This window comes from Ceratotherium simum, chromosome 1 (assembly GCF_057802395.1).
Source record: "Ceratotherium simum simum isolate JZ-2026a chromosome 1, ASM5780239v1, whole genome shotgun sequence".
NCBI classification, from domain to species: domain Eukaryota; kingdom Metazoa; phylum Chordata; class Mammalia; order Perissodactyla; family Rhinocerotidae; genus Ceratotherium; species Ceratotherium simum.
The window spans coordinates 86922681-86944558 of record NC_141900.1 but is presented as its reverse complement, the minus strand read 5'-3'; the positions used below and the strand labels follow the sequence as shown (position 1 = coordinate 86944558).

Below are 21878 nucleotides of genomic sequence, written 5' to 3'. Positions count from 1 at the left end.
GCTTGCATATTCAGCTTCTGTTTAGAGTCTTAAGAGAGAGCATATCATTATCAGTAGCCTTCATTAATATACACTGCAACAACATCATTATGCTGCCTTGGGGGTCAGTGCTACAAAATCCTTTTTGGAAAACCATTGCTGTGTTACAAATCTTTTGGAATCATAGTCAGGAGTTCAAAACCGCTCAGCTGGCACCTTTTCCTTCCCATCCCACTTCTGTTCACCCCAGCCTCCAGTTTTCAGATTTCTGAATTCTAGAAAGGCTCTTGTATATACTTACATATTAATTTTGCACAGTGCATTATTGGGCTTGTATATCCTTTGCATATATGTGAGAAAGAATCTCTACTATAATGTGTAGATCACAGGCTCTGGATTTTTCTTATGAAAATGAAGAGTAACATCTTTTGCTTTTCAGAGGGAAGGAGCTATTTCAAAGTATCACAGAACTGCTGTCTCTTTAGGAACACGCCAAGATCCCCACAGCAAACAACAATCTTGCAAGGCCAAAAGCTCACTAATAATGTTCTGATGGCTTACACTGAATGTCTCAGAATTTACCAACTTAAGACTCAATCTTCTGAGGGCGTGCCTTCTTGGGTTTCTTTCTGGCATGGGAGACATCATTATTTTATTAGATTCTTGGAGGTGGACATTATAGTCACCAGAAAAAGCACAACAACCACACTTGGTATTCCAGAGTTGTCTTGCTTCAGTCAACATGCATTTGAGGTTTTTTGTTACAAATCCCATTAAATCTTTCTCAGAATAGCCCTTCTCTGAACCTTTGATTAAAGGATATTTGCAGAAACCAAAATTCAATTTAATACACAAGTGTATATACATATTTTATGTCAGGAAGGACCTTGATAGAGTGGGGCCTTTTTAAAGTGAATTATTATCAGACAAAATTCTTCCAAGTTATAAACTCTTGCCTTCTGGAAAAAATGTAGAGATCTTCAGGTAATTGGATAAAGATGGAATGGATGGAGTAAATCTTGTGAAGTTAGGGTTTACACTGAGAGTTTGATAGACTGCAGTCTAGTTTTCCCTGGACACTCAGACTAGCCCAAGGGCTAGCCTAATGCCATGTGGATGCCGTATCTAATGCCGCCATAGATGCAGTGGTGGGAATGGGGCATGGAGTTGATGAGCATGACTTCTTCATGGGTGTTTTGAACTAAAGGAGCCTGAGAATCTTGAAATTCGAGGAAAACTAGGGCATTACTTTCCATTTGTGGATGGAGAATTAGTCATTTTTTGTTGACTTATTTGCATATCAGTAATCCTTTTATTCTTCCATTTTCTGTTACTACTATTTCAGAAGATCCTTGTATCTGAAGATAACTGGTACCATAAAACTACTACTTTAAGAGAATCAACTTAAAATTGAATCAAACGTTTAAAACAAACAGTAAAATATTTAAGAAAGATTTTATTGGGACTAAGTCTTGAAAAGTTAAAAAAAGAAAGTTGAATCTAAGTTTGTTTTACATGATATAACAGAAATTTGGGATATGATGCAACAGTATGTTATTTCATAGAAGGAAGATTGAATGTTGACTTCTGTGGCAGAATCATAAAGAGGGTGATCTTTGCATAAGCATTCAAATTTTCCCAAGGGCCTCTCTTAGTCTTCTGATATACAAACCATTCTCTTGAAGAGTCTACCTCTCATGCAGTCATCTCTGTTGACTTTTTCTTCCTCGGTTGTCAACTGTTCAGCTTTTGGATCCGTATTCGTCAGTGACTGTGTGTGACCCAAGCAGTTCTCCAGTGTCACTTTTATCAACCTTCTGTAAAACCTGCAGTTTCACATTACAAGTGAACTACATCGTGTTTGCATTTTTATTCTGCGATTCTAACCAAAAAAGTGAGCAGGAATAGATGATGATGTTAATGAGGACTAAACACTAAGTGATCACTTTGTCAATGTTTTTATATTATGATGACCTGTTATTCCTTACACTGCCTGGTAACTACAAGGACTCAGAGAATGATTACTCAAGTAATTAGGGACACCCCTCCCATATTATGTTACGTTTAAAGCACTCAGTAGGATTTAGTGGGCTTTATAATCAACCCCATGTAGACTTGTATGTCATTCCTGGCACTTAACTAGGTTATATAACCTTGGGTTGAGTTATTCACAGAACCTCAGATTCTTGATCTGTAATGTAGAGTAATCAAACCAACCTTGTAGAGTGGTCGTGGGGATTAGAGCCCATGTATATAAAACTCCTGAGTAATACATAGTGCATGCAGCTCAAGAAATGATCCCTGTTAGGGCTGCTGTTCCATTTATGTGGTGTGTTACATTTTACATGAGACATTCACATTTAATTCAGGTGGAAGAACTTAAATTTTGGCAGAGTCACTGAAGATTTTTAAGGTGTGCTGTAACCTGAGGAACTAAATTTTAGAAGACTATATTTGGTGACTGGTACATCACGGATTAGATCATATAATTTGATAGCCGTCTTGTTCGTTATGCCATAGATGAGCACACTGAGGCCCGAGGAAATTACATAACTCTCTCAGGATCACATGGTTTGTATCTGGCAGAGCCAAACCCAGAACCCAATCTTCCTATGCTTTACTGTGTTTTTGCACTACATAGTTGCTCACTGGCAAGTGAATCAATTAAAAAGGCCATCATACTTGTTTGGGAACAAAATGATAAAGGTCCCACATGTTTATTGGAAGTGAGAATGGGAGGGAGTGGAGAAAGGCAGCAGTCACTGAAAACAAGGGCTGATTAGATTTGGCCACTGATTGGCTCAGCTCTGCTCCGTGAATAAGCCTGGTCCAATGACCATACAATTAATTAAACCAAGATAAGTATAATTTGTTGGTTTTGTTGTTTCCCGATGAATTTAAAGGGACCGCCCCGTCCAGATGGAAATATGTAGGATTAAAGGTAGGAGACAATGCCAGTGCTGAAGAAAGAAATTTGAGAGTCCAATGCCAAAGAAAGAGCATTAATACTATATATACACGTATCTGCACCTCTGTGTGTGTTTGTTTTAAACTGGACTTTGTGGCTTTGTGGCATATTCCCAACTCAAGACTGAGCCACATTGTTACATTGTAACTTACTGCCCAGTTATAATTACAAACTGTTATACCTTCATCAGAAAGAAGAACTGTTCCCATAGATTCTTCTGTGTTTGTTTCGTTGGATGGATCCTGCTGTGGCACTGAGAGACAGACTTTGCTGGGCCCTGCTTTGTAAACAAATCTGTTCGTACACACTTTCTTCTATCATTGTATGTGTACACTGGCTCTGCTTTCCCCCACCAGACACAAGGAAGCCTAGGAATTTAGAAGCTTGTTTTCTTTTAGAAGTATGCAAGCATCAAAGAAAAACGTGCACATGCATTTAAAATGTGCACATCTACCTTAGGTAAGGTTTTGAATTCTCACAATTTTAACTCTGGGAGCTGAACTCTGCAAGTACATTGCAGCCCAGGACACACACACTTCCTTTGGGAGGCATCCTCAGAGCCACCACAAACTATTGATGGAGCTCAGTAAATAAGGAAAGCTCTTTTTACCCTTAAAGTTCATTCTGTGGGCCGTAAGTGGGATCAGTCACCCAAGATGATATAGCGTAATACTGGTTTTTCCAGGAAGGGAAGATTGGTCCTTTTCTTAGATTGGAATATGAACTTATAATAACATATATACAGCCACTTCCTACCTATAGTTTTTTGCATGTTTTATTTAATATTCCAACCAAGTTCAAGTTTTTATGACAGGAAGTATGTGAATGGTTATGACAGGAGTAAATAACATTTGATTTTATGATTACAGTACAGGAAGTAACTTTTCACGCCAAGTAAATCTTCAGGGAAAAAAAGTGCCGGCTTATAAATTTAACGTACGTAAATTTCCCAGAATCTTTGCTCTTTTAAGTGGAAATAAAACCAGAATGTGATCTTGTTTCTTTCTCTTCTTAACTTTTCCAGTCAACAAATGTCTTTGTTTTAGGAAGAGGCATTTTCACATAGTTTGGTGTGACCCAACGTGATATGGAACCATCAAAAAAATTGTAAGTGAAAAGAATAAGGCCAAACTTTATAGAATAAACAACATGAAAAGCTTGAAGACCCTAAGTAAGAAATTACTTTTTCCTTGAAGAGTAAATGGCCAAATCATCATTCACCATCGAAGCTAAGGAGTCCCCCCATTTCCAGTTACTCCTGTAGACAAGTTCAGTAAGCACGTGGGAAAGACAGTTGAACATCCAAGAGTCTGCATATGAGCAAGTTTGAAGAGAAGAGAGAACTGGGTAGAACGTCAGGTACATTCATCATAGGCAGAACTTTAATAGAAGCTTCATCTTCCCCCGACTTTAAAAAATAAATAAGGGGAAGAAAGGATGTTTTTCCTCATGTTTCTTTTTTCTTCTTAAAGCCTGAGGAACTTGCAGTGAGAAGAAAGTTTCCAACGGACGCTCAGTTTCTGAGGAAATATTACACATACATGTGTCACATGAATGAACGGATGCCTGGCAGTCAGATTGAAATACCCAGGAAGGGGGGTCAGAGTTCAGGTGCACTCGTAGCCTCCTGTGACACAGTGAGTGGCACGGCGTTGCTCTGGGAGTTACAGGATGGAGGTTCAAACTTGAACTTTGTGGCCGTGAGCCTCACTTAACCACACTGATTGAAAACATGATCTCTGAATCCCTTCTCCCTCTGAAACTCAGTATCACAGATACGCAAAGAAGTAGTTCACAGATTATACAAAGCTGTTCTCGGAGAACAAACTAATGTGTTAGAGTTACAGTACTTAGTTGTCATTAATTTTCTTTTAATTCTGCAGAGAATATATTTGCACGTGGCGTGATTAAAACTCTGTCTTGTGTTGTAGTTTTCAAGGCAGTTTGGTAAGTGCTGTTTTAACAGGCACTCCAACCTGGTGTGAGTGCCAGACGTGCTGATGGAAGGCTCTGGAGCAGAGTGGCCAAGGTTAAGCTCCCTGGCTTTGAATTCTGGCTCCACCACCTACTGATGGTGTGATCCTGGTCAAGTCCTTAAACTCCCTGGGCTTCGTTTCCTTATCTGTAGGATGGGGATAATAATAGAACTTAGCTCGTAGAGTCGCTATGAGGATTAAATGAGTAGATAGATACGTGTAAGGCTCTTGGTAGTGCCTAAACCAGCCCTGTCCGTCAGTATGCTGTTATCACTGAGGGCTAAACTGGCTTGTAGAGGTTAGGTGATCTGAACCCCAGAGCAAAGCAGAGCCAAAGGAAGAGCCAGAACTCGAACACAAGGCCTTCTGACTTCCCACCATCTGGTGCCCTTCCCACTTGAGGCCACTCCCCCTCTTTTCTATAAAAGTGTTACTAAAGAGTGCACTTCTTTTCATTGTTTAAAAGCAAACTTTGAGTAAACGTTAAACATGAAGAACATTTGTCACAGAGTCTTATTTTGTTGGGGGGCGAGGGGGACAGTGGGCCCAGAGGTCTGGAGAGCAAATACTGATTCTGTAAACTTGGATTTGAATGATGTCCACAGCATAGGAAATTACAGCAAGACCTGGATAGTTTCTATAATCTAATCACATTCTAAATACCCGACCTTAGAAATAACCTCCCTCAGCCCCCAATTAACAGGAGTTCCTAAAGCACAGCCGCTTCTTGGCAGCGGCCACATCTCTTGGGTTCATGTTCTCTCTGCTTTCCCCCAAAGCTTGTGTTTCATGGTCTTTATTCTGCTTTGCTCTACTTTTCCTTTCTCTTTTTTAAAACCTCTGCATTGGCCACCCAAGGCTTAAGAGGAACTTTCCTATAAATATAAAGCTCAGTCTGAAATGGGAACAAACTGCACAGAAGCTATGAGAGCTGCGAGCATGTGTGTGAACATGACAGTGGGAGAGGGACGTTTCCTTTTTAGGAAGTGAGGGCATTAGGTATTCTAATATTTGAGTAGTTGTCAGGCCTCTAATCATTGCTTTTTCTTTCACCAAGCTCGGTCTCAATAGGACTTTTTAAAAATTGTAGCTATTTCAAGTTGCTTTCCCTGTAAAGGGTTCCTGTGCTTTTGACATTATGCCGAATGTTCCTCTTTCTATGGAGGAAGTTCATAGGTCTTGGGAGTGAGGGCAGAGGGATGACTGTTGTGTAGTGTAGTTGGTTTGAATTAAATTCTTAACACTACTTGTCAAGGCTCCTTTTACTCATCCTCCATTTGAAGATTATATTCATATCATACAAATGGTTTCCATAGTCTTCTTTTTAAAATTATCAGTTTGGTAAAGACTACATGCCTCATTAGTGGAAATTTCCTTCCAGAGTATAAAACACACATGGTTTTATTAGATTTTTTACATATATTCTTCATGTTTATCTTGAGTATTCAAAAATGAGAAATAGAGCAGTTGGGGTTAAGTGGCAAAGTGTCACCATGTTAGAAATTAGGGGCTTAGAGGTCCTGGGTAACAAATACCTATGTGCATTTGATTTATTTGCTTTTATACTTCAGTTCCCATTAAGTGGAAGCCAGTATTTTTCTCCTCCCACTTTCGTAAGCTCCCTTTCCCCATTATTCCCACCCAAGAAAGAAGCACATTAACAGCCTGAAAATAAAGGACAGGCTTTTTTTAAGCTCATTTTTTAGCAAAATATCTACTAGTGCCTTCAGAAAATCAGCTCTGTCACCATTGGTACTCTTTAAGGTGGGATAAAAGCAATTTCTTGCTCTGTTTGTCCAGTTGTCATGAAATTCTACTCTTGTCTGATATATATGATCAAGTTTGGCTAAAGCCAAGAGAACTACAAAAGGTCATATTTTAGCCCCTCGTGGCCAGTTTTCAAAGGGTGCTTTGGTGTGAAAGCCACGTGGCCACTCTGTTAATGTGACGGGGTCTTATAAATAAGTATTTTTCTGGCCCCGTCACAGACAAATCTGAAAAAATTCTTTCTTCTCACAAACCCCCAGGATGGCGCTCAGAGGCTGTGTCGTCAGTGTCTCAGTACCCAGTAGAGAAGATGATTTCCATATTTGAAATTTGGGGACAAACAAAAATAACTCTTATTCTTTCTTTGAAGGGTTAATGCTCTAACCAGCCTCAGATTGGTTCACTCGAATCTTAAAATTACTTTTCTGGTCACGCGCACTGAAGGTCCAAGCATTTGTGAAATGTCTTTTTTTCCTTTCTCCTGATGCTGTTCCCTGTTGGCTGTCTTAATTACACAGGGGTTGAGAAACCAAATTAAAATTAGGCGTGGCCGGTAAACAGTGATCACGTTGCATGCTTTACGCCTTGCTTGTTGCAGTTCCTTCTCCTCTCTGTGCTGTTTGCCTCCCCACTTTTTTTTTCCCAAAGGAAATATCATAAGCTCTTTTAGAAATACTCACAGGAAGTGAGTATCCATATGCTGGTTACTCGCCAGCCACAGAGCGTTGACAGGTGGAGAATGCGGCTGCAGCCCTCCCAGATTTATTTGAATATTTCCACCCAGGCAGAGGATTAAATCCAGGGTGTACAGACCAAAGGGTTTTTGTATACTGAGGGAGAGTTCTAAGAGGAAATTGGTCATCGCGTGTCATCCTGAGGGATGGTGATTCAGGGCGCCGTAATAGGGGTCAGCGAGGCACGTGGCTGCCATGGCTGAGGTTTCTGCTCCCTCCTCAGAGGGCAGGCTGCCTTCTAAAAATTAATGCTCCCTCCACCGCCAACAACGATTCTTTTGCAGTGAATCATTTCCAGAAATGAATAGCCACAGTTTTTTGGAATGAATGTTGTGAAACCCCTCGTTTATAATGGCAGGTTTTCAGTTGGTGGTTTTATCAGAGACAGTTTCTCAAGATCAAAACGAAACCTCCTCTTTAAAGAGAAAGAAAGTACTCTCGATACAGAAAGCAAAAGTATTTCCAGTCTCCTACTGAAGGACTGTCCCAGAAGATCTCGGTACCTATATTTAGAGATACGTGTCCACGTATTTGCTTGAATGTGTGGGTTCTTGGAACTGTGGACTCACTGCCGGTCGCGGTGATTTCCTCTGCAGACGGTCGCTAACTCCGAGCAATGTTCTACGCGGTGAGTAGTGGTAGATTCCGAAGATTATTGCTAAACCAGTGTTTATCGTCTTGAGTCGTGGATTCAGAGGACTACTGGCAAGCTCTTAAATACTTCTGCTTTTTATGATTTAATGGATGGGACTGCAGGACTCAGAGAAGCCTGTGAAGGGTTTTTCAGAAAGTGGATTGAGTGATCATGGACTCTTTCGAATATGCTGGTCCTTTTGAGGAGGAAAGGATGGTTTACAGAAGGAAGCAGTTTGTTGGGGGCATTTAGACGTAGAGTTACTGCTCTTCTATATTTTTCTTAAGTGTCACTTTATCCTCTTGTGTGAAACAAATAAATGACTACACGGTTTCCACAGAGAAAAAGTTATGCTAACTCTTTTTAAATGAAGAAACTTCACTCACATGTTACTCCTACCTGGATTTTTTTCCTCCTAAATATTCACAAAGGGAAACTATCCCATGAAGAAGACTAACCTTCTGGCAGTACCTGCGATGTGTCTCGTTCGGACCCAGTGGGCTCTCCTTAGTTTATGGGTAGCACTTTCATCCAGGGGGCAAAGAGAGGGAATACGGTTACTGGAAATAGTGAGTGCAGTTTAAGGAATTGTTCTCTCTCCAGAATGGATAAGTTGTTTGACCTACTGACTCATTTCATAGGAATTGGGAAAACAACCTAGTGTGGTTTTCGTTGTTAGTCCTGGAGGATTCCAAAATCTGTGTGTCTGCAAATAAGATGAGCTGGAGAAAGGTGGTGCGGCCACTTGCTGTTTCTACTTGCCTGTTCTAATGGAATTCAATCCCTTGCTTCCAGGACAAGTCCAGCCTGTGCTTGGGGATCCTCTGTGTGACTGCTCTGTGGTGAGTATGGACGACAGCGATTTCTGATTTTCACAAGTTCTTGTTTGTGAATTTCTCAATGGCATTTCGTCAAAGGAAAAGCTTTAAAGAGCATTTTTTCCGGACACACTTATACTGCATTTCATATTTACCTGTAGAAAACACTCTGGGTGTGGTGATAATTACAACAGATAACGTGACCTGTAGACAACAATGAAAGTTAAGAGTTAAGATATATTTTGATAGATTTTTCTAGCATATTGACATGAAGGCAGTTTTGATGTTGACATGTTTATATTAAGTGATTTTTTGTAATGTTATTTAAAACACAAATATGGAAAATAACAGTATATTCTAGCAAAGGTAATATAAATACTAATAGTTAATGAAAAGCATATGTTTTGGGCTGGTAACATAATATTTATGTGCAGAGAATCTTTTGATTCATGATGTTTTGGTTTTAAACCAGTAAGCTAAAGGTATCAAAAGAGGACAAAGAAAAGTATATTGAACTTGGATAAAAGTAGAAACTGAGATGTTTGAAGTGACTGATATTTAAGTGTTAGATTATTGCCTCTGTATAATTTCATAGGTGCTGGCTCCCCCAAAGCACACCCTCAAGTTGTGTTCTTCATTAATGCAAAAGATGCTTACTGTATAATTATGATAGAATTTCTCATGCTCTCTGGATATGGCTGAGTAGAAAGTTGAATCAGTCATGTTGGTGCTGTTTATTCAGTTTACTGCTTTATGTCTGAATGTCTTAGAGTTGGAGTTCTTAACCTTTTCAGGGTGTTGGGCCCCCTTGAGATTCTGATGAAAGCCATCAGTCCTCTTACCACACTCGTACACAAACATTTGCCTGCATTTTCAGGGCATTTGCCCCAGTGAAGCCCATCCGAGGCCACCAGGTTCAGGACGCCAGCCTAGAGTGAGACCCTACCGTGGTTCTGCCGTTCTTTAGCCTCCTGGTAAACTCTATGATTTAAAAGAGGAGACATCCCAAGTCAAAAAGAAGTCATTCTCTGTGGTTGCTAGGTGAAGGTGCAAGGCCTGGGAGAAGGACGAAGGGTGGAGAAAGTACGTGACTAATACGAAATAAATAAAGAGAATGGTTAATATAACCAAGAGAGTGGTTAATATAACCAGAACCTCCGAACAGATACCCCAGCATCCCTACACATTCGGCCACGTGTATTTGTAAAGTACACTGTGAATTCCAGTAGAGACTTAAAGATTCAATGCTAAACAATTGGAGAGAGTCTTGCCCATACATAATGAAATCTCTTTTCTTTCTTTTTTCTTTTCCATTGTGTATGTTACCAAATTAGGTAGGATTGCAAATCATCTGAACTCCAGAGATATAATTTATAACAGTTGTTAGAAACTGGAAAAATGATCCTACATGAGCAGAAGAAATTTGGTGGGGATAGATATAAGGTAGTTTGAGTACAAAAAGACACCATTTGCCTATCAACTAAATTTAAGTCAGTACTGTAAGGCTGTTGTGGAAAAAATAGACATGATTCTTGGGTATATTAAAAGGAATATGATATAAAAAGGGTAAGAAAATAAGACTTGTGTTAGTCAGACTCCTTATTGTATCCAATTTGAGTCACATCTGAAAAAATTTGGGGGGAATTGTGAAGAGCTGATATACAAGCAATAGAAGTTATATACCCTTCTAGCAAAAGATAAAGTAACTGAGGGTTTTAGTCGGAAAAGGCTAAAGGATTTCTTGCTAATGGTCTTTGAGTAGTAACAGTCTGATTTATCTTTATATCCCTGGGGCCTAACACACTGCCTGCTTTCAGTAAATTGTAGTGCTTTCAATGACAGTCCTGTGTAGGGACTTTAGTAATACTTCCATGATAGACTTGGCAGGAGCAATAGAGTCAAAACCAAAGAGATATGTCAGGGCATAAAGTATATAATAAATAAATTTGTTGGCTGATGAATAGATAAGAAAGAGTATCTCGATTGTCAAGATGATAACATAGATGAGTGGCTAGCTGAGGGAAGTTACGAAATCTTTGGTTGAGATCTCTTCAAGATGAGAATAGGTAACTCCGTTTTAGATAGTGGAAACTTTTATTAATTCATTCAGTAAACACTGAGGGCCTGTTTTGCTAGGTGCTCACAATTTGGTAGAGGAGGCAAAGGTACAAAAACAAATTCACAATGTATGATGAGTGCTGTGGTCACGTAAAAACAGCATACTGTGGGACCTTGTAACACCTGGCTGCCATCCATGAGGCTTCCTGACAGAGGTGACGTCTGAATTGACTCTTAAAGGACAGCCTTCAAGGAGTTAGCTAGACAAGGAGGGGCAAAATCGTGGTGAGGGGTTCAGGCAGAAGGAACAGTATACGCAGAAGCTCAGAGCTGTGAGGTGTGGCAGTGGAGTTGGGGGAAGGAATGAAGAGAGAAGATGAAGCGGGAGGAGTCATCAATGAGAGAGGTCTAAGGCTCCAGGCCATGCTTGCGTGAAGATTTCTGTCTAGCAGAGTAATGTGGCCGGATGTGCCCTTTAGAAAGATCACGTGGCAGTGTGGAGCATGAATGGGGGGCAGGGGGAGTGGACAGGTCAGGCAAAGCAGGGAGATGGGGTAGAAAGAAAGCTGCTCTTGTCATCCAGGGGAGAGATGATGAGGGCACCGATGGCAGTGGATTCAAGGGAGATCAGTGAGGTTGAGACGAGGGAAAAGGTGAAGTAAGGATGGAGGCTTAGGTTATTACGCGGTCTCATTCACCACAGAATGAAATCAGAGAGGAAAAACAGGTCTGAGGGGAAGATGAGGCGGCGTTTGGACGTGTGGGAGTGCACACGGAGCAGGCGGAGAGAGAGACAGAGTGGGGGCGGCGTATATGGATGTGGGCCTCGAGATTCAATGAGGAACAACAATTCAAAGTCATCACCTTATTGGTGGTCTTTACCTGTATGAAGACCAGTTTCTAAAGCAGTGGATCACTCTTCCAAATATTTAATATGGCATTTTAAATTTTTTTCTAATTAATTTGTAATAAAACTTCTTTTAAAACATAGAATAGTATAAAGAAGAAATAAAAATTATCTCTGATCCCATCCCCCAATGCTCTGTTAATATTTGTGTGTATTTCCTTCCAATACTTGTACACACACACACACACGCACGCACGCACAGTTTGCAGAATAAGCATCATTCTGTGTAGGCACTTTTATATCCCACTTTTTAAATGAGCATTTTCTCCATGTGCTTACAAGTGCTTTAAAAACATTTTTAAGGGTGCATTATATTCTTGAATTTCAGACTGTTTAGTTTGCTTCAGTTTTTTAAAAGCCACTTTTATGTTACAATAATTATCCTTTTAAATATAAATCTTGGACATATTTGTAATGATTTCCTGAGGAAAGATTTCTGGCAGTGAATTTAAGTCAAAGGGGCCGAACTTTTTAAACATCCTTGGTACCAGACAAAACTTGAACCAAGTTATACACATTCTAGCAGTGTATGAAATGCCTCTCTCACCATATCTTCATCCGTACTGAGTGTTATCTTTTTAAAACAATCTTGAGACAAAAACGTTACATTATTTTTGGTTCGTTTATTCAGCAGCTATTTAATGAATACCCACTCTGTGCCAGGCGTGTGGCATTTTGTAATTACTACCAGTGAAGTTTAACTTTTTCATGTGTTTATTAGTCCATTATTTCCTTTTGTAAATGTTCTGTTCATGTCCCCCATCAACTTTTCTATTGAGATGTAACTGTTTCTATAATTTGTTTGAGGTCTCTGTGTATGTGTGTGTGATATTTGGGCAAATATTTTTCTCATCTTTGATTTTTAATTTTGCTTATGATTTTTTTGAGATACAGAAACTTTACCTTTTTTTTAGTTGGATAAATGATTTTTGTCTATTTTTTTTTTCATTTGTGACTTCTTATACCTTGGGCTGAGGAATTCCTTCCCACCCAGAAATTAGAAAATATTCTTCTAATTTTTTAAAAAATAATTTCTTTTTTTAATATTAAACTCACCAAATTAGAAGATGTGAGAAAAAAATCCAAATGGATTTTTTTTTCCCCACACGGTAAATGCCCCAACATTGTGTATTGAGTCATTTCTCTTTCCCCAGTTAATTTTTGGTGTTTGCTTTATTTTATATTTCAAGACCTTTTACTCTTAGATCTAGCTGTAGGAGTCCATGAATTCTGGGGATATTAGTACTTGAGTGGAGGTTATGATAATGCCTTTTCCCCACATTTTATTGTGAAAAATCTCAAGCAAATAGCAGAGTCGAAAGAACTGTACAGCGAACCCCCCATGTACACCAGCTAGATTCTACAATTACGTTTTATGACTTTTTGCTTAATCATCTATCTGTTCATGTGATAATTTTTAAACCTCCTGAATCATTATTTGAATTCAAAAGTGGAATGTCAGAGACATTTTCTCTCATTCTGTTTTTTCTCTAATTTGTAGTTTTGATTTCCAGGAAACTTTTAGCAATTTATATTAGTACCATAAAATAGTGAACATCATAATAAATACCAAGAGAAACTGCTTTCCAAAATATGTTTTGGTCATTTAATTTTATGAATATTGCTTTTTAAGCGTTATGATTGTTATTCACATACCATGAATTTGTTTTTCAAACCTAAGTCCCTATTAAGGGCTCTGTCTTCCAATACGGTACAGTTGCTTTTTGCCCTTTTGGCTGGAACTGAAGAGTACATTTAAGAAAGGGATAGAACTATAGGCCACAGACAGGAGGCAACGGAGATGCTTGTAGAAGTCTGTGGTGGGTGGGCCTTGTCAGAGCTGGTGAGGGGGCTGCCTGGGCCACAGTGGGCTTTGAAAGAAGACTTTTGCTGGAGTCAGGCCACTTTCCCAAGTGGCCACCATCACGTTCTGCCACGGGAGCTCTTAGCATAAAGGCTGCTTTGCCCAGAGCAGCCTGTCACCCCAGACCGGCCCTCCTGATGTCTGGCGTTGAGTGTCCCCGGTCACAGTGAGTGACCAGGTTGAATAAACCTTAGGTCAAGGAGCTTAATTACTGCTTTGCAGCCTAAATGATGAGCTCCCTAAATTGCTATGAGTTTTAGTATCCCAGCTTAGAGATGAGTCTGCAACTGTGTCTTAACGTAAACTGACCTCTGCATCTGCCTCGTAGTGCAGCATGCAACTCGCCGAATGGAAAAAGGCACAACCTGCGTTAAAAGACCACTTCTGGTCACCACTAGAAATTAACCGTGATTTCATTTTTGTACTGTTATTTCCCGTCCGAGCCTCAATTTCCTGTCTGTAAAATAAGTTGATTTTATTAGATTATGTAGAAGATGTTTTTCTTTATCCCAAATCTGTGATTTTAATCTAGAACACTGAATGTAGGTCAGTATCCACCCCTCTCTCAAATTTGGGAAGACAGTTCTTTTTCAGCTTGTCTGAATAATACTTTCCAGGGTGTTATGACCACTGATGAAGTTCCCCAGACTCTGGATCTAGGGCTAGAATTTTAAAACCGTTAGCTACTGTGAAAGGAATGAGAGGGCATTTCTGAGATCATTCAGGGGAGACAGCCTTACTCACAGGAAGCTTATTAGCTGACCAGCTACTTACTGAGCATATTCCCGCCTCGACCTCCGGGAGACTCACTCTGTGGTCTGGTGTCACCTTTGTTCTAAATTCTAAGCCCTTAGTGAACGATGCTGTTGTATTATTTAGAAGCCTAGCCAACAAATGCTTTGAAATTCAAGGATAGCGATACTGAAAAAATTTAACATAACCTAAATTGATATTCTGGTAACATCAATATTCAGAAGAGGCACCCTATATTTGAGTGAATGATTTTCAAGAAAGAAAAACTCTCACTTTTATGTTCCAGCAAGAGTCAGCTTGTTGCTTCCCAAAGCTGCTGTGCTGTTTCCTGTTACCCTGCCTTTGAGAACGCTGCTCCCCCACCCTTACTCCGCTGTCCACCTCTCCCACACCGTCAGGCCACTGGGAAGCTGACCCAGAGATGCCCCACCATGTTAACCTCTCCCAGCCCAGTGCTGCCTTTCACTTTACAGATGCACAGATACTAAAGTGTTGAGTTCACTTGGCTTTCATTAATTAGCCAAGAGCAAGGGAGGGTAGTCACACTGCACTACTGTAACCTGTTATTTTCCTTACTGTTCAAATGTAAAGAAGACTGATGTAAGAATCTACTCTTTCCACCAGTCATCACCATGGTGTGCAGAGGGTTTATGAATCATCCTCTAAATCCACAGCTAGTTTTAAAATTTAGCTTCCAGGCTAGATCTGCAGGAAATAAGACTGTGAGATCATAAACGCTGTGGAGTGAGTATGAAGTTATTTACCAGATCCCATAATGTTAGCACTGGGAATCCTGAGGAAGGTGTCATTAAGCGAGCTGCTACATAAGCTGAGTCACACCTGGATGGAACCTGGTATCTCCAAAGGTGTTAACATGCCAAAAATATGAATAGCTTTAAAGTGAGTTTAAATGAAAACATAAAGTTTGGATGTATTCACAGGAAATGGGATTAGATAACAGGTTAGTAAGGAAAAGAAGAGATATTTGAGGTACTTCATTAACTTTTAAGATAGATGTCTTGAAGAGAAAGTGCTAATGAAATATACTATGGTGTTACTCTCAAGGATTAAAACAAAAGAGAGCACAGAAGCAGTGTTTCAGAGGAATCAGGGATGTTTTTAATGTACTTACTTACCTGAGAGCCCTCGGGTCTGGAACTCTGGATCATCAGCCCCGTGAAGATAAAGTGTCAGCTGTGACCTTGTGTGTATCCATCATGACTAACCCAGGACCCGAGGTAACCGCAGTTGTGTTTCCTCTGGCCTCGGAGTTCTGGGGTCAGGGTGAACAGAAGTCATTCATTTCTGTGTTCACGTCTCTAATTTTTCATTCACGTAAACTCAGGTGAGAGGCGACCTGATTGCCCAGGTGCAAGCGATTAGTAACGATGGGAACAAGAACAGCAGGAGCTCACGCTCTTAGCTGAGCGCTGTGCGCCAGGCAGCGTGCTGAGTACTTTATTTGGTTATCTGTTGTAATAAACAATCCTAAGTGGCAGGTACTATTTATTATACCCATTTTACAGATAGAAAACTAAGACGTGGAGAAATTAAATCATTTCCCCCAAGATTACAGAACTAATAAGAGGAGGAGCCAGGATTCGAATCATAGCAGTCTTGCTCCTAAGCCCAAGCTTTTAATTTGCATCCTCTTCGGTTTTCATAAATGACTCATATTTTGGAGGTATTTTTATCCTTCGGGGCCACTCAATTTCATGTAGTTAATTATCTTTTATAGTGGTTTTAACGTATAGGGAAGGACGGATGCATCCCCCACGGCTGGGCATTTTCGTGCCATACCTTGTTCTGGATCACGTGGTTACAGCTTGTTCTTAATGGCACATATTACCACAACCTGCCCTCATGCCTCCAGCGAACATGCTGGTGGTTGTAAGAGAGAATGTCCGAAAAAGGTAATTAACAAAGCAACTGTCCCAACTACTTAAAAAACAGCTTGGCATGGCCCATGATGGAATCCCCTTTCTTTTATTTTTGGAAAGGAGTAGAAGCTCATTAATGCTGTGCCTTCCGGTAACTTCGGGCCCATGATCTAACTGCACTGTCAAGACCCAGAAATCTGTTGTCTTGTGATATTGTTGTTGCTTGGTTGACTACATAATGCCTCAGTCAGGGAAAGCTGGTTTTCCACTGATACGGCACAAAGTCTCTTCGTGCTCTGTCTCATCTCTTGGTATTCTTGCCCCTATTCGATAGTCTCTGGTCCAATGAGATGAAGCTGGTCGTGCTTGCCCTCTGCGTGGAAGCTCTTTCGCTCCCTCTCTTCCTAGCCAACCACTACTGTTCCCTTTAGATGAAACCCCCTCCAGGCAGCCTTCCTTGATTGCTCAGGACCAGGTCATGCACCCTGTGTGCTTGCACAGCACCCTCTGCTTACACCTTTGTGCACGCATCATACTAGGTTCTAATTTCCTATTTCTTGTCTGTCTTCCCTGTTGCACATTAGCCCCCTAAGAGCCAGGATTGGTGGTATTTACTTTTGGATAAACACTATGACACACAAGACAGTGCCTGACACATGGCAGACACTCAACAAATGTTTGAATGAGTGAGGGTAGAAATGACACACTTGGTGACAAGGGAAATATATTAAATGTCTAGTATTTACAGTTATAACTTACTTTCGTATACATCACGTCACAGCAACTCTGGGAAATGGACTTCTTGATCCCATTGTACCAGCGTGGAAACACCAGCTTGCCCCAGTGCATGTACATGGTTAGTAAGTGGTAAAGCCAGGATTTGAGCTTAGGTCTCCTGACCCCAGAGCTGTGCTCTAACATGCCATGTGACCATTCCCAGGCCAGTCTGTAGAGACAGGTATTAGAGTCTGTAACAAAAGCAGTCCGTCATTCTTGTCCTAACCAAGGAGATCCGAGGGAGAATCGGCAGATTTGCATTTCTCTCCCTTTCCTCCTTAGCATCCTCCTCCTCCCCACAGGTTTCCAGTGAAAGCTTTACACTGACGTGTGATGGGTCCTGTCCAAGTTTCAAGGTGCTGACAGTGAATCTTTTGTATTCAGCACAGGCTGGCTGCCGCCTTTCTCTTCTTGGGGGTAGAGCTTTTGGAAAAGTGGAGAACTGTGGAGGTTCAGGTAAAGTCCTTGAGCAGGTTGAATAAGTAGGATCATGGTGTGTGAGGGAGTGAGAAATGAGCCAGGTGGGAGGTGTATGTGCCTGGGCACTGAGAAAGTGAGCAAGAGCCTGTGAGTGGAGGGCTGGTCTGGTTGGCATGGAAGAGGCTGTAGAGAGGTTGCTGGCTGGGATGGGCTGTGTAATTAAACAGTTGAACAGATCTTAATAACAGACTGGAGTGTGCTCCACAGGCCTGCAGGGGAGCAGGCTGGAAGCAAGGGGGTTGGCAGCATCTTTGGACACACAGAGCTAAAATGACCGACCTACCTGGAGGGCAGGGCCTGTGCTGTTTCCACAAGCAGGTAGCCCAAGGAATCCAGCGTAATCAGAGGAGGAGGGGAGAGAGATTTGGGGCAGCATTTCCTAAACTTTGAAGATTCAGAATTTAATACTCAGCCCTGCTCTGTTTTAGGTACTCCTGGCAATGTTGTAGATAAATTAATTTTGCTACCACAGTAGAACATTAGACCAAGTTCATCAATCCCTTCAGCAATGGTTTGGGGTGTCAGTTATGAACTTCTCCTTTTATACCTGGTTATTTGCGGTAAGAAGATAGACCAGCATTTATTGTGTTTTCATTGGGTGGGGAGCAAGGTCAGAAAGAGATGGAGATGAAGTTAGAGGTACCTTCTACAGGACATTCGGAGATCAGAGCAACTCAGGGAGGTCAAGGTAGGCTAATGTCATTGTTCATTCATTCATTCAACAAGATTTTTTGAGCACCTACTGTGTGCCAGGCCCTGGTTAGCCTGGGCCTGAGATGATGATGGTAGTGATGAAGAAAACAAGCATGATCTCTGTCATCATGGAGCCTGAGTAAATGCACAGAGAAGCAGTCCAGTAAAACTCAGGTTACGTGCCATAAGGGCAAAGTGCTTGAAGACGAACAGGGCCTTCCTTTCAGGTGGTTCTCTGAGAGGTGATGTGTAAGGTGAGAGCCACAGGTTGAGAGGGATGTGCCAGCGGAGGAGTTGGGGTGAGGGTTCCACACGTAGAGAACAGCATGTTGAAAAGTCTCTGAAGGGAGAATGAGGGTGGCCTTTGAGGACCCAGAAGAAGACAGGTGTGGCCCCGGACGAGGGGGAGAGAGGCAAGAGGTGCAGCCCCTTCAGTGTGGTCCGTCCCTGCTCTGGAAGGCTTCCATCTCGGGAGTCTCACGGAAGCTCTTGATAATCCCTGTAGTGTCCCCAGCCCAGGGCACCCCAGGCTCTTGGGGGAGCCCTTGTCTCTTTCTGTTAACGTCCCTTGTTGAGGAGAATAAACAAGGATATATGGTGAAAGCGAATGTTAGTGAACTTGAAGCCAGGAGTCATCTCAGGTGCCGAAAGGCATGAAAATCTGCCCAAGGGACTCTCTACAGTGACTTTAATTGGAACTGGTTTTGAAACAGATGATCTGGCTTGTTCCACTGTGGGTCTCACTTGCAAGGCTTGCGAGCTGAAGACCAGGTGGTGAATGCAGCAAGGGGGTAGGATTCAAAACAGAAATCTTGGTTAATTCTGAAAAGTAAAACCGGCGTTGTTGGCTCCCGGAAGTTCTGGGGAAGTTTGTCCACTGGATTGAGTGGAACTGTGTCCTCAGGGGCTGTCCTCAGGCTCTCTTTCTGACGTGGAACCTCCTCGAGTTCGGGGATGCTAAGTGAGTGGCAAGGCGGCCTCAGGCCAGTGCTGGCCTCGAGAGCCCATCACCCCCTCTCCTGCTCTGGCGTCCTGTGTGCCGAGGACTCCGTGCTGCCCCGACATTCAGGCGGGCCGGTAGCAAGTACATCTCCCTCCCTCAGTCTCTGTGTGCTCTTTGAACCACCTCTCCCTTCATTTTAGAAGAAACGAACTTTGAACTGAGGGTTGGAGTGGGGGCTAGAAGGAAAAGAGCGCTAAAAAGTGTTGTGTCAACACTGGGGTTCTGATCCTTCTAATCTTTTACTACCTGTAGGGACAGGTGGATGCAGAGAAGCTGCTGGCAGGAAAGGCCGATTCTTTCCAGGCTGTGTGTTACGCAATAGAGGAGCATATCTTTGAAGCTGCAGGGAGAGGTCAGGGCAGCTCGTCCAAGAGGCTTATTACGCAGAAGCTTCCCTTCAGAAGATCTTACTTGCTTGAGTATCGTTAGGAATTTCTGTGCCAACATTTAACTGGATCCTGAGTGAGTTATCGCCTGTCTATAAAGTAAGCAATTTTTTTTAAAGGATTCTTCTTTCCAAGTTTTCCTGAGATGTTAGTCTGAGACAGTTACCTTTGACAGTTGTTTCTGAATAGAACGTTGTTATATCCCGGTCTAACCTTGTACTCAGGTCTGTGAGGAAGCAAAACCGAGAATCTCCTCTCTATCCAGTCACGAAGTGGAGGTAGACGGCGACGTAACAGGTTCTGTGGACCAGGCGGTGCTGAGCTTGTGTCTGGGACAGTGACCAGACAGATAAAAGGAGAAGTGAGAGGTATTTTTAGCATGTCAGGGCTGCCTGGAAACATTGGTTTCTCCCCACCCAACAGTTCCAGTGGGGAGATTCAGTGGTAAGTGCATTTGCTCGAATTCAGTGTGTAGAACATTTGCTTCTATATTATACTTAAGAACATTGGAGACGACTGGGGAGTTGCCGATTTGATGGAGTAGCTTTGAAGCCCACACAGTTCAACCCGAATGTGTGACGTTTGTGCGGAGGGCCTCCCAGGGGGCTCCTGTGGCCCACTGTGGCCCAGGGACCAGTCCCTTCCCTCACTGCGCCTCTCCCTGGTAATCGGGGCTTGAGGACATAGTTGACTCTTTTTCCCTTTTCCTACGTTGAGATGATTCAAGCACGCGCCGAGGTTCTGATGTTGGCTCTACAATTAGGTTCTTACAATGGGGTGCGCCAATTTAAACCACAAGCGATGTTAAATCAACTGAGAACTTCAGTGAGGTTATAAATGGAGAACAAGTTCAGAGAAGTTTTGAAGGGAAGGGATCCTCTCGGGGTGTACAGGCTGTCTCTAGAACCACTTTTGCAGACTGAAGGGCTTTGGTACGTGATAAGAAAAAGTGTCAGTCAGTTTCCATACAAGGCTTTTTACCCCGGTTTGGTAAACTTCTGCTTGGCTGGCCATTGTTTCAACTGAAGGCCAACCTGTCTCTCCTGGCCATCCAAGCAAGCGTGCCAAGAAGAGCATAGGAGAAACCACACGGTGTGGGGGAGAAGCCCTGGGGTGGCATTCGGAGGCCAGGTTCTTGTCTCTTCCCTCCAACTCCCTCCTCCGCCACTACAGCCATTCCATGTCCTTGTGCCTCAGTTTCCTCGTCTGTAAAATGGGAATGGTAATAGTACCTACCTCATAGGGCTGTTGTGAGGCCTGAATGGGTTAATGCGTGTGAAGTGCCTGCAAGATGATTTGCCTTTCCTAGGATGGATCACAGACGCTGCATTCCAGGTGAGAGGCTGGACTCTGTCTCCTACCTCCTCAGGCTGCTTTCCTCTGAGTGGCAAATAGTCAGTGACCAACATGTTCACAAGAGAGCCAGTCAGAGCGAGTGGCCAGACCAAGGAAGCCATAGGGGCGGGGTAGGCTCTCGATGCCCTTCTACGGGATCGAGTCGGCACCTCCTCACAGCGCCTGCCTCCTTGCCCTGATGCTTACACAGCAGTGCTCGCCTCACCAGAAAGAGCGGCTGCGCTCAGCCCCGCTTAGAACATGTGCCCCAGCATCTCTCAGACGACCTGCACAGTGGAGACAAGGAGTCTCAGGTAGGCAGTGTAGCTGACCTGGGGACGGTGCCCCCACAGGCTTGCCGAGGTCCACAGGCAGCATTTGTCACTTTTCTTGCACTTTCAAGGGTCATTTTCAGACTCAGTCATGGGTTACCAGGCTCTTTACTAGCCAGTTCTCCTTGATGGAAACTCTTTCATTGAAACTCTCTGTTCTCAGCCTACATTGTTTCAGCCTCTCAGCACACTTCTCTGAGGGCTCAGCTGACTACCCTTGAAATAGCCCAGTGAGAGATAAGAACTCTGATTTTCATGCTGTTCCTCCAAATCAGTTGATATCTCATGGCTTCTGCAGAGGTTTTCAGTGGGAGAAAGGTATGTTTGGGGGCAAGCTCAGAGAGCTTGTAGCTCCTTTGCAGAATTTACTTAGTGGTTTGGCCCTACATGGTGGAGAACCCCGTTCTCTGAGGTTTGAGTGGTTCCATCCAATCTTCCACTAAGAATTACATCTTTAAAGGCTGCCTCTGGCCAGGAGAGTGGGGGCTCCCTGCTAGAGACCTGGGGACTGGTAAGGGGCATCTACGAAGCTGA

General features: G+C 42.4%; 1 long non-coding RNA gene across 3 annotated transcripts in view; it reads left to right on the top strand.

Moving 5' to 3' along the window:
- The window catches only part of LOC147918273 (uncharacterized), a 202651-nt gene that overhangs the window by 162465 nt on the left and 18308 nt on the right, over positions 1-21878 (top strand). For 2 of the 3 annotated variants that reach the window (XR_015552207.1, XR_015552206.1), the window contains one exon: positions 8854-11476. This is a non-coding gene — a long non-coding RNA (uncharacterized LOC147918273). Of the gene's footprint in view, positions 1-8853; positions 11477-21878 lie in introns of those variants that run through there. The other variant, XR_015552208.1, reaches the window with a different exon arrangement.